Source organism: Myotis nattereri (genome assembly GCF_964212035.1).
Source record: "Myotis nattereri genome assembly, chromosome: 4".
Taxonomy (NCBI): domain Eukaryota; kingdom Metazoa; phylum Chordata; class Mammalia; order Chiroptera; family Vespertilionidae; genus Myotis; species Myotis nattereri.
In genome coordinates, this window is record NC_138079.1 from 58793646 (window position 1) to 58807354 (window position 13709).

The window sequence follows — 13709 nt, forward strand, 5'->3', positions numbered from 1 at the left end:
CCCTGCAGATTGGCCCTGATTGCCAGCCAGGCCTAGGGACCCTACCCGTGCACAAACTTCATGCACTGGGCCTCTAGTAGTGACATAAGTGTGGTAATGAAATTCCAAGTTTACCTGTAGTAAAATTTCCTAGTAGTCTACTTAAATTAGTAGAATCTAAATCCACAGGGCATTGGCTAAGAGTTTATTGCCAATTTCAAGAAGCAGGTTCTTCTTGCAGCTCCATAGCTGAACACATTTGCAAATCTGATACAATGTCAACCACAGGGCTGTTTTGAAGTTTAAATGGGAACATAAAGAAGGGCTGATGCAAAAATATGCTGCAATAGCAACATGTTATGTATGCTAACGGAAATTTCAATCCAAGGTTAAAGAATAGGAACTGACTGCTCAGACCAGAATAGCTATCATTCTGCAAGGGTTTCCCAGAGACTGCACTGCTGAGGTTTAGCTTACTCTTATGCAAGCTAATTCATGGCAGCCACTCACATTTAGAGTATGACAAGTGATAATTTTCCTGTATAAAGTGAACAGATTATTAAAGCCCATAGTAGCTTGAAATGTGTGTAGTTGAAAAGGGGTAGGAATGGGAATATTTTTTTTTTCCAAGACTGTACTTACCTGCATATTTATAAAAGCAAACAAGGGAGCATGCTGAAACATCTTGGTTATAGGTCAGCCCCAGTCTTGACTGTCACGGGGGAAAAGAACACTAGAATTTTCAAAACTAAGTATATAAATATGCTTACATCCTAAAATAAATTCATGTAATGTTTTTTGCTAACCCACCAAAAATAAGTTGACAGTTTGAACAACTTGCTATATAAAACTGAAGTGCACGGATAGCATCACACTAACATTTGTATCGTTTATCTTCTTCAGAAAATAGTTTCTGAATCCCCCCCCCCCCCCGCCCTTTATCCGTATTGTAAATTCAAAAAAAATCTTTTGAAGCATTTTAAAAAATCTCCCCCTAAATAACTATTTGGTAACTTGAGTTCATTTGCTTTATGTGAGGATGAAGAGATCCAATAAGCACTTCTATAATACAAAGTGAACTGAATTTATTGTGAAATTCTCATCGATGGGAAATTAAATTGAATATTTATTTTGTCCATTTCATTTTACAATAATCTTAGCACGTATTTATTGTACTATGTATGCCAATGTAAAAATTTTGTTCTGTTTGTTTTTAATTTAATTCTTTATTGTTTAAAGTATTACATAAGTCTCCTTTTCCCCACATTGACCTCTCCCTGGCCGCCCCCACCCCCCAGCATATGCCCTCAGTCCCCTACTGTCTGTGTCCACTGGTTATGTTTATATGCATGCATACAAGTCCTTTTATCATCCCTATCAAATTAGTCTTTGAGCCTCTAAAAAAATCACTTTTATTAGAAAGCATCCATGCACATCTTTAAAATAGATGGTAGTGACAGAGAAACAAAAGTTAAGATTTGTGCATTGACAGACTTTTACAAAATCTGCCAAAGTTCTTCACCTGTTCATAATCATAATTGCCTTCTCATAGGCAATATTTCAGATAAATATATCATCATCTACTTGGGAGTTACATGTAGGGCGCTGCTATAGGGTTAAGCCTTGTACTGACCTGTTGACAAAGCCATAAACAAGTCCCAGCTTAGAGGGCACAGTCCTCTTAGCATAACTAGGCTTGACCTTATGACACTCCCTAGATCTTATCTGGGTAACTAATGGGCTGTGGGAGGTGCAGCAAGTGCTGCCAAAACAAGTGAAACTCACAAGAACATTGTTAACTATGGTGACCACTGCCTTGTTTACTTCTGGCTATAATATAAGGGCTAAGCTTGCCTCTGATCTCTCTCTGTGGCCATTCTCTTTGTCATTTCTTCATCCATTCGCTGCCCTCACTCAGGCTTTCGAACCCTTGGCTGAGCTGTCTTGGCCCAGTTACATAAATATATTTAGTTCTAATTTTAGTATTGTTTTTCTATTTTAACTATTTTTTAGTGGAAAATTTAGTGTCATTACTTACACTCACAATGTTGTACAACCATCACCACAATCTATTTATAAAACTTTTTCATCACCCCAAACAAAAACATTTTTCTTTTGCCTGTGGATATCCAGTTGCCCCAGCATCATTTACTGAGGAGAACTTGTAGTTTTTTAGTGTTTACTGTAGGGATATATATATATATATACTTAATTTTTCATAGCCTCATTAGAATTTATATTTTACCACTTTAAGTGAACTGAAAATTTACAACCATATAGATTCCTCTTTTATATTGTTTCCAATGCCATTTCTTTTTTTTTAGCTCAAATATTTCTTTTTTTCCTTTTTTTTATTGTTTAAAGTATTACAAACAGTAGTACATATGTCTCCTTTTTTCTTTTCCCAATTGACCTTCCCCCAGCCTCTCCTACCACCTGGCACATGCCCTCACCCCCCTCCCAGTGTCTTGCGTCCATTGGTTATGCTTATATGCATACATACAAGTCCTTCAGTTGATCTCTTACCTCCTCCCGCCCCCCAACCCTCTCCAGCCTTCCCACTGACATTTGACAGTCTGTTTGATGCTTCTCTGCCTCTGTATCTATTTTTGTTCATCAGTTTATAATGTTCTTTATTATCCATAAATGAATGAGATCATGTGGTATTTTTCTTTCACTGACTGGCTCATTTCACTTAGCATAATGCTCTCCAGTTCCATCCATGCTGTTGCAAATGGTAAGAATGCCTTCTTTTTTATAGCAGCGTAGTATTCCATTGTGTAGATGTACCACAGTTTTTTAATCCACTCATCTGCTGATGGGCACTTAGGCTGTTTCCAAATCTTAGCTATTATAAATTGTGCTGCTATGAACATAGGGGTGCATATATCCTTTCTGATTGGTGTTTTTGGTTTCTTGGGATATATTCCTAGAAGTGGTATTACTGGGTCAAATGGCAGTTCCATTTTTAATTTTTTGAGAAAATGCCATACTGTTTTATACAGTGGCTGCACCAGTCTGCATTCCCACCAGTAGTGCAAGAGGGTTCCTTTTTCTCCACATCCTCTCCATCACTTGTCGTTTGTTGATTTGTTGATGATAGCCATTCTGACAGGTGTAAGATGGTACCTCATTGTTGTTTTGATTTGCATCTCTCAGATGATTAGTGACTTTGAGCACTAATCAAGAGACATTTTCATATGTCTCTTGGCTTTCTGAATGTCCTCTTTTGAAAAGTGTCTATTTAGGTCATTTGCCCATTTTTTGATTGGGTTGTTTATCTTCCTTTTGTTAAGTTGTACGAGTTCCCTGTAAATGTTGGAGATTAAGCCCTTATCGGAGATAACATTGGCAAATATGTTCTCCCATGCAGTGGGCTTTCTTGTTGTTTTGTTGATGAAATCTTTGGATGTGCAGAAACTTTTTATTTTTATGTAGTCCCATTTGTTTATTTTCTCCTTAGTTTCCATTGCCCTAGGAGCTGTATTGTTAAATATATTGCTATGACAAATGTCTGCTATTTTGCTGCCTATGGCTTCTTCTAAGATTTTTAAGGTTTCCCATCTTATGTTTAAGTCCTTTATAAACTTAACCAAGGAGATAAAGGACCTGTACTCATAAAACTTCAGAACACTGAAAAAAAGAGATAGAGGAAGACATGAACAAATGGAAGAATATACCATGTTCATGGATTGGTAGAATGAACATCATTAAAATGTCCATACTACCCAAAGCAATCTATAAATTCAATGCAATCCCCATTAAAATACCAATGGCATACTTCAAAGACCTAGAACAAATTCTCCAAAAATTCATCTGGAATAAAAAAAGATCCCAAATAGCTGCAGCAATCTTGAGAAAGAAGAACAATATTGGAGGGATTACAATACCAGATATCAAGCTATACTACAAAGCTACTATTCTCAAAACTGCCTGGTACTGACACAAGAACAGACATATAGACCAGTGGAACAGTACAGAGAACCCAGAAATCGACACAAGCCATTATGCTCAATTAATATTTGACAAAGGAGGCAAGACCATACAATGGAGTCAAGACAGTCTCTTCAATAAATGGTGTTGGGAAAATTGGACAGATACTTGCAAAAAAATGAAACTAGACCACCAACTTACACTATACACAAAAATAAACCCAAAATGGATAAAGGACTTAAACATAATTTTAGTATTTTAACCTATAATATTTATAAATAAAATAAATCTCGATTTTAAATATATTTTATAGAAATCCCCATGTGTATTTCACTTGGAGTAACCAGGCATGGGCTTCCTAAAGGAATGACATCCAGTATATCTGAAAAAATCATGCTTTGTTGGCACTTTTTAAAACATTCAATGAAAGCTCATATTTAATTTATGTAGTGAGAAAATTCTGAATTTGTAGCCTATGAAGTAGCCAAGAAGAGAAGCTGACAGAAAAGCTTCAACAATGTAACAGAACATGAAAATTTGTTGAGTGAATTTGATGTTGCGAATTGTAGTAGAATTGTAGACTTTAGCTCCATAGAGAAATAAAACTAGACGATAAAGTAGGCTCATAGTTATAAAGTAACAGAATGCTAGCATGTCTATGAGTTCTGGTCAAAATCTAATTAGGGTAATCTGTCTTCCTCTTGGCTCTGTATTTTGAGAAGAATGCCTAGAGCACTAGAGCTATCAGATTCACATAAAAGACTTCAAAGCAGCCATTACAAATAGGTTGGCAAAACTAAAGCAAAGCCTGATTAAAGAGGTAAAGGGAGGTATGATGACAAGGTTCTCTCAAACTGAGAATATTAATAAGGAGAAATAAATGATTAAAAAAACCCCACCAAATGGTATTGTGGAACTGAAAAGTATATGTGAAAAAGCATATATGAAATCTGGACTCTAACAGTTTCTGTTGTTTGTGCTTTTCTCTTTTGCTGGTTTCTTTGCATACCTTGTAAACGTTTTTGGAAACTGAAAATTTTAGATAATATACTAGCAGTGAAGAAATTCTGGATACTGGTTACCCTCCTCCCAAGGCTTGTTATTGTCACTTGTTTTTTATTTGTTTTGTGACTGGTTGGATTATTTTATTGTAGTCTGTTCCCTTGCACCTAACACACACACAATGTTAAACCTCTGCTGTTGCTCTTCAAGAAGTCACCTTAGTTACTCTTGGATAAAAGCTCTCTTCCTCTCTTTCACTGACCACACCCAGCTGTTAAACTCCATTAATTGCCAGCTGCTTGCTCTATTGTTTTCAGCAATACTCTGAGGCATATATGGGCAATATCTCTGAGATATTGTAGGTTAGGTTTCAGACCACCACAATAAAGCAGTGCATTGGAATAAAAAGCGTCATCATCTTTTTGTTGGTGAAGGATCTTGTCTTCAATTTGTAAAAATAAATAAATACAATATTTGTGAAGCACAATAAAGCAGAACACTATAAAACAAGGCATACCTATATTGTTCTACAAACTGGTCCAGTCAAACGGTGGCTTTTTTGAAGAAATAGATTCTGTGGTCAGTGTTTGATAATTGCTCTAATCCGGGTTACATTTCTCCCAGTTATCTTTTTCTCCAGTTCTCTCATGCAAACTTGTCAGCCTACAGTCCAAGTTATATCTTCATTAAATCCAAGAATCTTCTCCCAATTGCCTTTCACCACAAACTCCACTATTCTTTAGATCGCTTAGACTTGAACTTCTTACAAAGAAAGTTACTTCCTTTGGGGAGAGATTAGAAACTATGTTATGGCCTGATTCTCCCCAGAGACAAAGTCTCTTAGCCAGGGCTGTGGGGCTGGGAGTGGTGAGAATGACAGGCTTCTCTCTGCATGACCAGCCCCCTCTAGAAGCTGCACACGCAGTAGAGGGGGCAGCAGCCAAGTTCCTCTCAGCTTGTCTCTCCTGAGAGGAAATTACACTCTCCGGAGCTGTGGCAAATACAGTCAGGATCCCAGTATTTTCAGTGCTTACCACCCAAAGTAAGTCTCCATTCCATAAGTAGGGGTTGTGTGGCAGAAGGAGTCACACCTCTCATTAGCAATCCCTGACGCTTAGCCTTAGCAGCAAGTAGCTAGGGGCATGATGAGAAGCACTCGTATCCTTCTCAAGCAGGGAAGAAAGCCCTGGTAGGAGCTGGGGCAAGAAGGGGACCTATGTTCTTGGCTGCACCAGTCATGAGGACAATCTCCACCTGGGCTGGGAGGGAGGAAAAGAGGGAGCAGTCTTGGTTCAAATATCACAGACGCTCACCTTTCTTACTGAAGGCTTCATATATTTTCCATGGACAGCTTCTGTTCTTGTTTTCTTTTCCCATAAATATCCTCCCTGTTCCAAAATCAGCTCAAGAAAATAAATTTCCTCTCAAACACAAACAAAACAACCATAAGAAACAACAGCAAAGTGACAGGGTTTGGCAAAGAGAGGAAGAAAAATGAAACTGAATACTCTGCTTTGCCCCATCCCCTGGGACGCCACGTGAGTTTCTAATTCTGATGTAGGATGGAGAGCTCATTGGCTTAGCTTAATCCATACATAGCTCCCGTTGGACTGGACCAGTGTTGAGTAGAAACATTTAAAATTTCATGACTTTGCTCTAACCATTTGCAACAGCATGGATGGACCTGGAGAGTATTATGCTAAGCAAAATAAGCCAGTCAGAGAAAGATAAGTATCACATGATTTCTCATATGTGGAATCTAATGAACTAAATAAACTGATGAACAAAATAAAAGAAAAAGAAGAGAAAATTTCATGACTTTGGCTAAAGAAGTTGCGGTCATTGATATTGTATCCAGAATGCCATATGAATTGTTAGTAGTCTAGGATACAAAATATAACCTGGTTTTTACCTATAAAGTGGAGTTATTAATTCTATCCCTGAAAAGTCTTACAATATTCTACTTGAACAGACTATATCTACATCATGATTAATGGTTTCATTGTTATGACTATGAATGCTCTAGGTAGAGCATATCTCCTGTCATTTCTTCCATCATTTTGGCTAAAGCATAGTCATGGGCATATAAATCACTGTCTTAATTGATCCAGACAATATTACAAATACTGTTGTATTTGAACACTTGATCTCTGACACAGGCATCTCATGTGATAATAATGACACGTGGCAGAATAAATGATGGATTTCCTTCACTATATATACACATTTGAATATAACTGACAGGAAATAAGTCAGAATGATGGAGGAGAATGATACGGAGTTTTCGTAGCATATTAGTGTGTGTGTTTTTTTCTCTACTGAGATGTCATCATAGATTTTAATTCCCTTGAGATAAGTGACTAACTCTACATAGTCTTCTTGTCAGCAATAACCAACCAAATGTCAGCTTCTCTTCCAGTGAAGTCTTTCTTTGCTCACAGGATTCACAAAATGCTATTGTTGTAGTATCTTTTTTAAATTACATCAGTCACTGAAATCTTTTGGCACCAGGTTTTGCAAAAGACAACATGCTGAGCAGTGAGAAATGGAGGTGAGGTGCGATTAATTGTCAAAGGAGAGACACACAGAAGCATAACTCTACCTCCTGACAGATGCTCCAGCTAATGACACAGAGTCAAGTAATAGAATTTTTATAGAAATTTGGCCAACTGCTTTAGGCTCCATCTGCTCATTTTTCCCCCAAAGAGTGCTGCCTCTCAAAGGCTGAAGGAGAAGTTGAAAAGGCTGCTGAGGCACTTCCAAAAATTCCATCTATTTCCAGAATGGTGAGCCCCACAAATGTAACCCAAGGCAAAGTTCATCTCAAACACAGAGCTGAATCAGACTGGGAAAGAATTATTTTTTAATTCTAAATTAAATTTGTCATCATATCTCTTGCACTTTCTTTCTGAGTGTGGAGTGTGGTCTGAAAAGCAAATTGACTGAATCAACCATATCTTATGCTCAACATTTAACTTACCGAACTGAGCTTCCCTGTATCTCCTCTTAGGATTGAAATACAGAATGAAACGATAAAGCAAGTTTGGGAGTGAGTGGTGGACAGGAAAAGAGGTATTTGCAGAAAATCTATAGGATCATCCTAAAGAGAACTCGACAAGATGGCACCACGTTTTCTTCTACAATATCACAACCTAAAAGACACCTTTTTTCTTTACTAAGGATTTGAAGCCTGAAAGCAATCGAAGCAATTTAGTGTAGTGGTTCAGCGGTTTTCTTTTTCTTCTCCTTTTAAAAACAGCCATTTATTTTTAAAAGTTAGTTTGTGAAATCACACACACAAGCAGATACACAAGAGCATGAGGTTTTGATGTCAGGTAGATTGGTGTTTAATTCCAAAATTTACCATTTGGTAGTACTGTATATAATCTTGGGGAAATTACCAATCTATACCTCATTTCATTATGAGTTATTGAAAGGTGCTTCCAAGGGTAACCACAACACACAATTCCAGGGGTGATCCATTCAGAGAATTCCATATGGTTTATTCATCCTGCATTCATTCAATGTGACTAGCCCTGTGCCTAGCACATAACGAGCATTTGAAAGGCAGCTGTTAAATATCCAATATTTAATTCAGTACTCTTCTGTAAACAAGAATAAGGACTCTCTACAAAGGTCAGTGTATCATAATGGATAAAAACATGAACCATCAAGCCAGACTATCAGTATTCTAACATCGAGTTGTGTTATGTAACAGCCATGTGATCTTGGGAGGTTTACTTAAATTCTTGGTGCCTCAGTATTTTCTTAGTAAAGGGGGGATAATAACAGTACTTACTTTTTAGGGTTATTGTAATAATTAAATAAGTTAATACATATAAAACACTGAGAACAAGATCTTGCACACAATAAACATTAAATAAACATTAGTTATAATTTCTTATATGTTATTAGAGGCCCGGTGCACAAAAATTTGTGCACTGGCGGGGGGAGGTCCCTTAGCCCGGTCTGTGCCTGCTCGGAGTCTGGGACCCCTCGGGGGATGGCCACCTGCTGGCTTAGGCCTGCTCCCCTCTGGCAGCCCGGGAGCCCTTGGGGGATGTCCACTTGCCAGAGGGGAGCAGACCTAAGCTGCAGTTAGACATATTTAGTGCTGCTGAGGAGGCAGGAGAGGCTCCCACCACCACCACTGTACTGGCAGCTGGCAGCCTGGCTTGTGGCTGAGCAGAGCACCCCCTGTGGGAGCGCACTGACCACCAGGGGGCAGCTCCTGCATTGAGCGCCTGGCCCCTGGTGGTTAGTGTGTGTCATAGTGACCAGTCATTCCCAGTCGTTCTGCTGTTAGGGTCAATTTGCATATTACCCTTTTATTATATAGGATAGAGGCATGGTGCACAGGTGGGGGCTGGCTGGTTTGCCCTGAAGGGTGTCCCGGATCAGGGTGGGGGTCCCGCTGGGGTGCCTGGCCAGCCTGGGTGAGGGGCTGATGGCTGTTTGAAGCTAGTCACACCCGCTTCAGGATGGAGGACCCCACTGGGGTGCCTGGCCAGCCTGCGTGAGGGGCTGATGGCTGTTTGCAGGGTGGCCACACCCCCTTCATGGTGGGGTCCCCACTGGGGTACCTGGCCAGCCTGGGTGAGGGGCTGATGGCTGTTTGCAGGCTGGTCAAGCCCCCCCAGTGGGGACCCTCACCCCATGGAAGTTTGGCCAGCCTGGGTGAGGGGCTGATGGCTGTTTGCAGGTTGGCCATACCCCCTTTACGGTGGGGGGGGGTCCCCACCGGGGTTCCTGGCCAGTCTGGGCAAGGGGCTGAGAGTCATCTTCAGGCTGGCCAAGCCCCCCCGGCGACGGAAGCTCCCAGCTTCTCCTTTTTTTCTTTTTTTAATTCTGGGATTTATTTACCTTCTATAATTGAAACTTTGTTGCTTTGAGTGGAGCTCAGAGCCGACCGCGGCAGGCGGGAAGCTCGGCTTCCTCCATATTGGGGCAACCAAGCCTCCTGCTTGCTCCAGCTCCATAGCTGCCGTTTGCCATCTTGGTTGGGTTAAATTGCATATAGTCGCTCTGACTGGCTGGTGGGCGTGGCTTAAGGCGTAGTGAAGGTATGGTCAATTTGCATGTTTGTCTCTTATTAGTGTAGATGTGGGAAAGTTTTCTGAATATGTTGTTAAAATGAAAAGCAAAGTGCTGAAGAAATAGGGGAATTAGATACATGTTTTAACTTATATGTGGGTGGGCAAAAGTAGGCTAACAGTTGTAGTACAAATAAATAATACAGTAAGAATAATGATTCAAGAATAAATCCTATGTTTTGCATACTCACAACTGTAAACCTACTTTTGTCAACACCTTTATGCATAAAACTTTTCTGTAAAAATAGCTAAAAAATTAATAGCGCTTTCAACCTATCTAGACAGGAATTGAGTGGAAGGAGGAGGAAGAGTTTTCATCATATAACTCTGTATACTAGAGACCCGGTGCATGTATTTGTACACCAGTGGGATCTCTTGGCCTGGCCTGCAGGGATCAGGCCAAATCTGTGCATCAGGCCTCCGACATTCCCCATGGGGTGCTGGATTGTTAGAGGGCACAGGCCAGGCTGAAGGACCCCACTGGTGCACAAACCTGTGCACCAGGCCTCTAGTATATTGTATATTACACAAAGGAGAAATTAACCTTCTCATCCAAGAGCATTTACCTAGACACAGTAAATATACACAAGCTTACATTATGAGTAAAAACTTCATGAAAGAAGTGTTTAGACCACATTCTGAGGATGAGGGAGAGGTCAAAGCACCAAGATACCACTTCCTGCATGTACCACCAGTAAAGCCTTTTTTTAAAAAATATTTTTTTATTGCTCTCAGAGAGAAAGGGAGAGAGAGATAGAAACATCAATGATGAGAGAAAATCACTGATTGACTGCCTCCTGCCCACTCCCTTCTGCAGATCGAGCCCGCAACCCAAGCATGTGCCCTTGACCAGAACTGAACCCAGGACCCTTCAATCCACAGGCCAATGATCTATCCACTGAGCAAAACTGGCTAGGGCTCACCTGTAAAGACTTTTGAATGCACTAGCTTTCAAATGCATTCTGGGTAGAAGAAATGGCATGATTTGATGACAATGGATAGTACATGATTGGGAAGCACCAAGAACTATAAGGCATAAAAGAACAGAGAATATAACTGGTGCAGGAATTTGGAAGGAAAACAACTTCATTCACATTTCAACACAATATTTTCTAACTGAAATAAATAAGAGAATGTGTGTGTTTATCTAGATATACATATGGAATAAAAGGGAAATTACTCAGCAGAAGGGAGAGATCTTATTAAAAATAACATTGATTGATTCATCAATCCTACAATTACAACTTTCAAACATCTAAATAGAATAGCAATTATTAATTATTACCTTCTCATAAAATGCTGAGGCCTTTAAAAACCAAGTTTGTGATTTCAATCAGTTCACCAAGCCTGAATCAATTTAATTGCAAACCACAGAGATTTTCCTAATATTTTCTTGAAGGCAAACTCTGTCAGGATTTTCTATGTTGTCTTTCAAGTATAGAAGCTAAAAAACCAACTATAACTCTTCTCATTTATATACTACTAGAGGCCTGGTGCACGAAATTCAATTCGTGCACGGGGGTGGGGAGGGTAGGGCCCCTCAGTCCGACCTGCACCCTCTCCAAAACAAGACCCCTTTGGAAATGTCTGACTGCCGGTTTGTGCCCTGCACTTTTAACAGATGACAGCTCCATTGTTGTTTCTTTCTTATGCTTAAACCCATTGGAATTAGTAGATATTCAAAGTGTGTATACCTTTTGGGGGGACACCTGTATATCTCTAGTCAGCAGTGAAAGGAACCAATGGCGGATTTGGAACCCCCAGACAGGGAACCTCGCTCACTCCCTGCATGTCTCCCCACTTCACTTTCCACCTTCGCGGGCAGTGGGAGAATCAATGTTTTCTCTCATTAACTCAGAAAAGCACGTCCTATTACCCGCTGCCCGAGAGGAGTGTGCTAGGACCCACGCGAGCGAGGCTGAGTCAGGGCTGCCTTTGCTCATGGGTGCTGGCACCCAAAGTGCACATTCCTCCTCTGTAGTCGCCCCGACTATCCCACCATTTCACTGAGAGGACGGAACTCCTCGCCTCCTCTGGGTTGCTGATCTTGAATGCTGACCAAAGGCACCTCAGCGAGAGCCGCCCACACCCACCAGGTGTGTCTGTCTGCACCTGCTCCTGCCTCAGCACCTGCATTAGCCTCATGGAGGTGATCTTGTGGCTGTACTTGCCTCCACTCCGCCCTCTAACTGTCATCTCACAGGCACCCACCCTCAGCACCCAGAACACTCAGACACTCTCCAAAGGATGTGAGCATGCCAGAGGGGATGTGTGCATGTCCTGTGGGGGATATAGGCATGCTAGGGTTGATGGAAGTGCAATGGAGGGGTGGCGGGGGGGGTGGAACGGAACTTGTGCGCACCATGGTGCGTGACTGTTGCAGGCACATGTGAGTGACAGTGCACTGGTGGATGTTCACACACCAGGGGAGGAGGAGAGGATGTGCGCACCGGAGGCCTGTGGCTTTGCAGATCCACAAACCCCCGTGGCACGGCCAGGAAGACATCAACCTGGCCCACCACATGGCTGTCTCTGCTATCGCGCAATTCTGGGCCAGGAGGTGGGACTTGCACAGCCACTCCTTGGCGCTGATGGCCTGTAGGTGCTACTTTAACTCAGCTCGCAGGCTCCGCTTGGCGTGCTCACGGCTGCCACTGGCGCCATGTGAGGAGTACAGGCCACCCTCTGCTGGCTCACCTCCCCTACCCAGAGGCTCTCCATGTGCACTGCCCACAGGCCCAGAGCGTGCCCTGCCCACCAGCCTGCCCCTGGCGATTTGGCACCTGCACGCATGCACGCTGCCCACAGGCCTGCTATCTTTGTTGGGTTAATTTGCATACTCACTCCTGATTGGCTGTGGGTGATGCGGAGGGACAGTCAATTTATATATTTGTCTATTATTAGTATAGATTGTTAAACAATAATCTTTGAGTTAAAAATTACAAGGGATTTGAATTTGGCACTATTATTAAGAACAATTAATAAATAATGTAACTAATTAATACATAAATATGTTTGATGTCACTATGAAAAATCCCGTTTGACTGACTGCTTCCCCCCAAAATTCACATGTTGCAGTTCTAACCCACAATTTGATGGCAATTGTGGGACCTTTGGGTGGTTATTAGACTTAGATTAATCCCCTATGATGGATTTAATGCCCTTAGAAAAAGAGGGACAGACATCAGAGTTTCCTTTCTCTGTCGTATGAGGATAAAATAAGAAGGCAACTATTTGCAAGCCAGGAAGACAGTCCTCACTAGGAACCAAATTTGCTAGTACCTTAATCTTATACTTCCTGTTCTCCAGAACTGTGAGAAACAAATATCTATTGTTTAAGCCACCCAGTCTATTGTATCTTGTTATAGCAGACTGAGCTGACTAAGACACCATTCTTAACAAAATGAAATTGATGAGTCATTTTGAAATACTCTCACTCACAGAATGTGCCAGGTTCTCTCAACCCCAAGCCTTTGTATATGCTGGTCTCCTTACCTGAGACACCGGGCCTTTCAATTTCCCCACCTCTTTTCTGGCAATTCTTATGTATCATTCAGAGCTCAGCTTAGCTCTTATTTTCCTTCAGGAATCCTTCCCTCTGAATGCACCACACACATGCAAGATTGATTGCACTGCATTTTTCTTTTAAATGCTCCAAACCCCAATACATAATGAACTACTTTATGGCAGGAATATTATCTT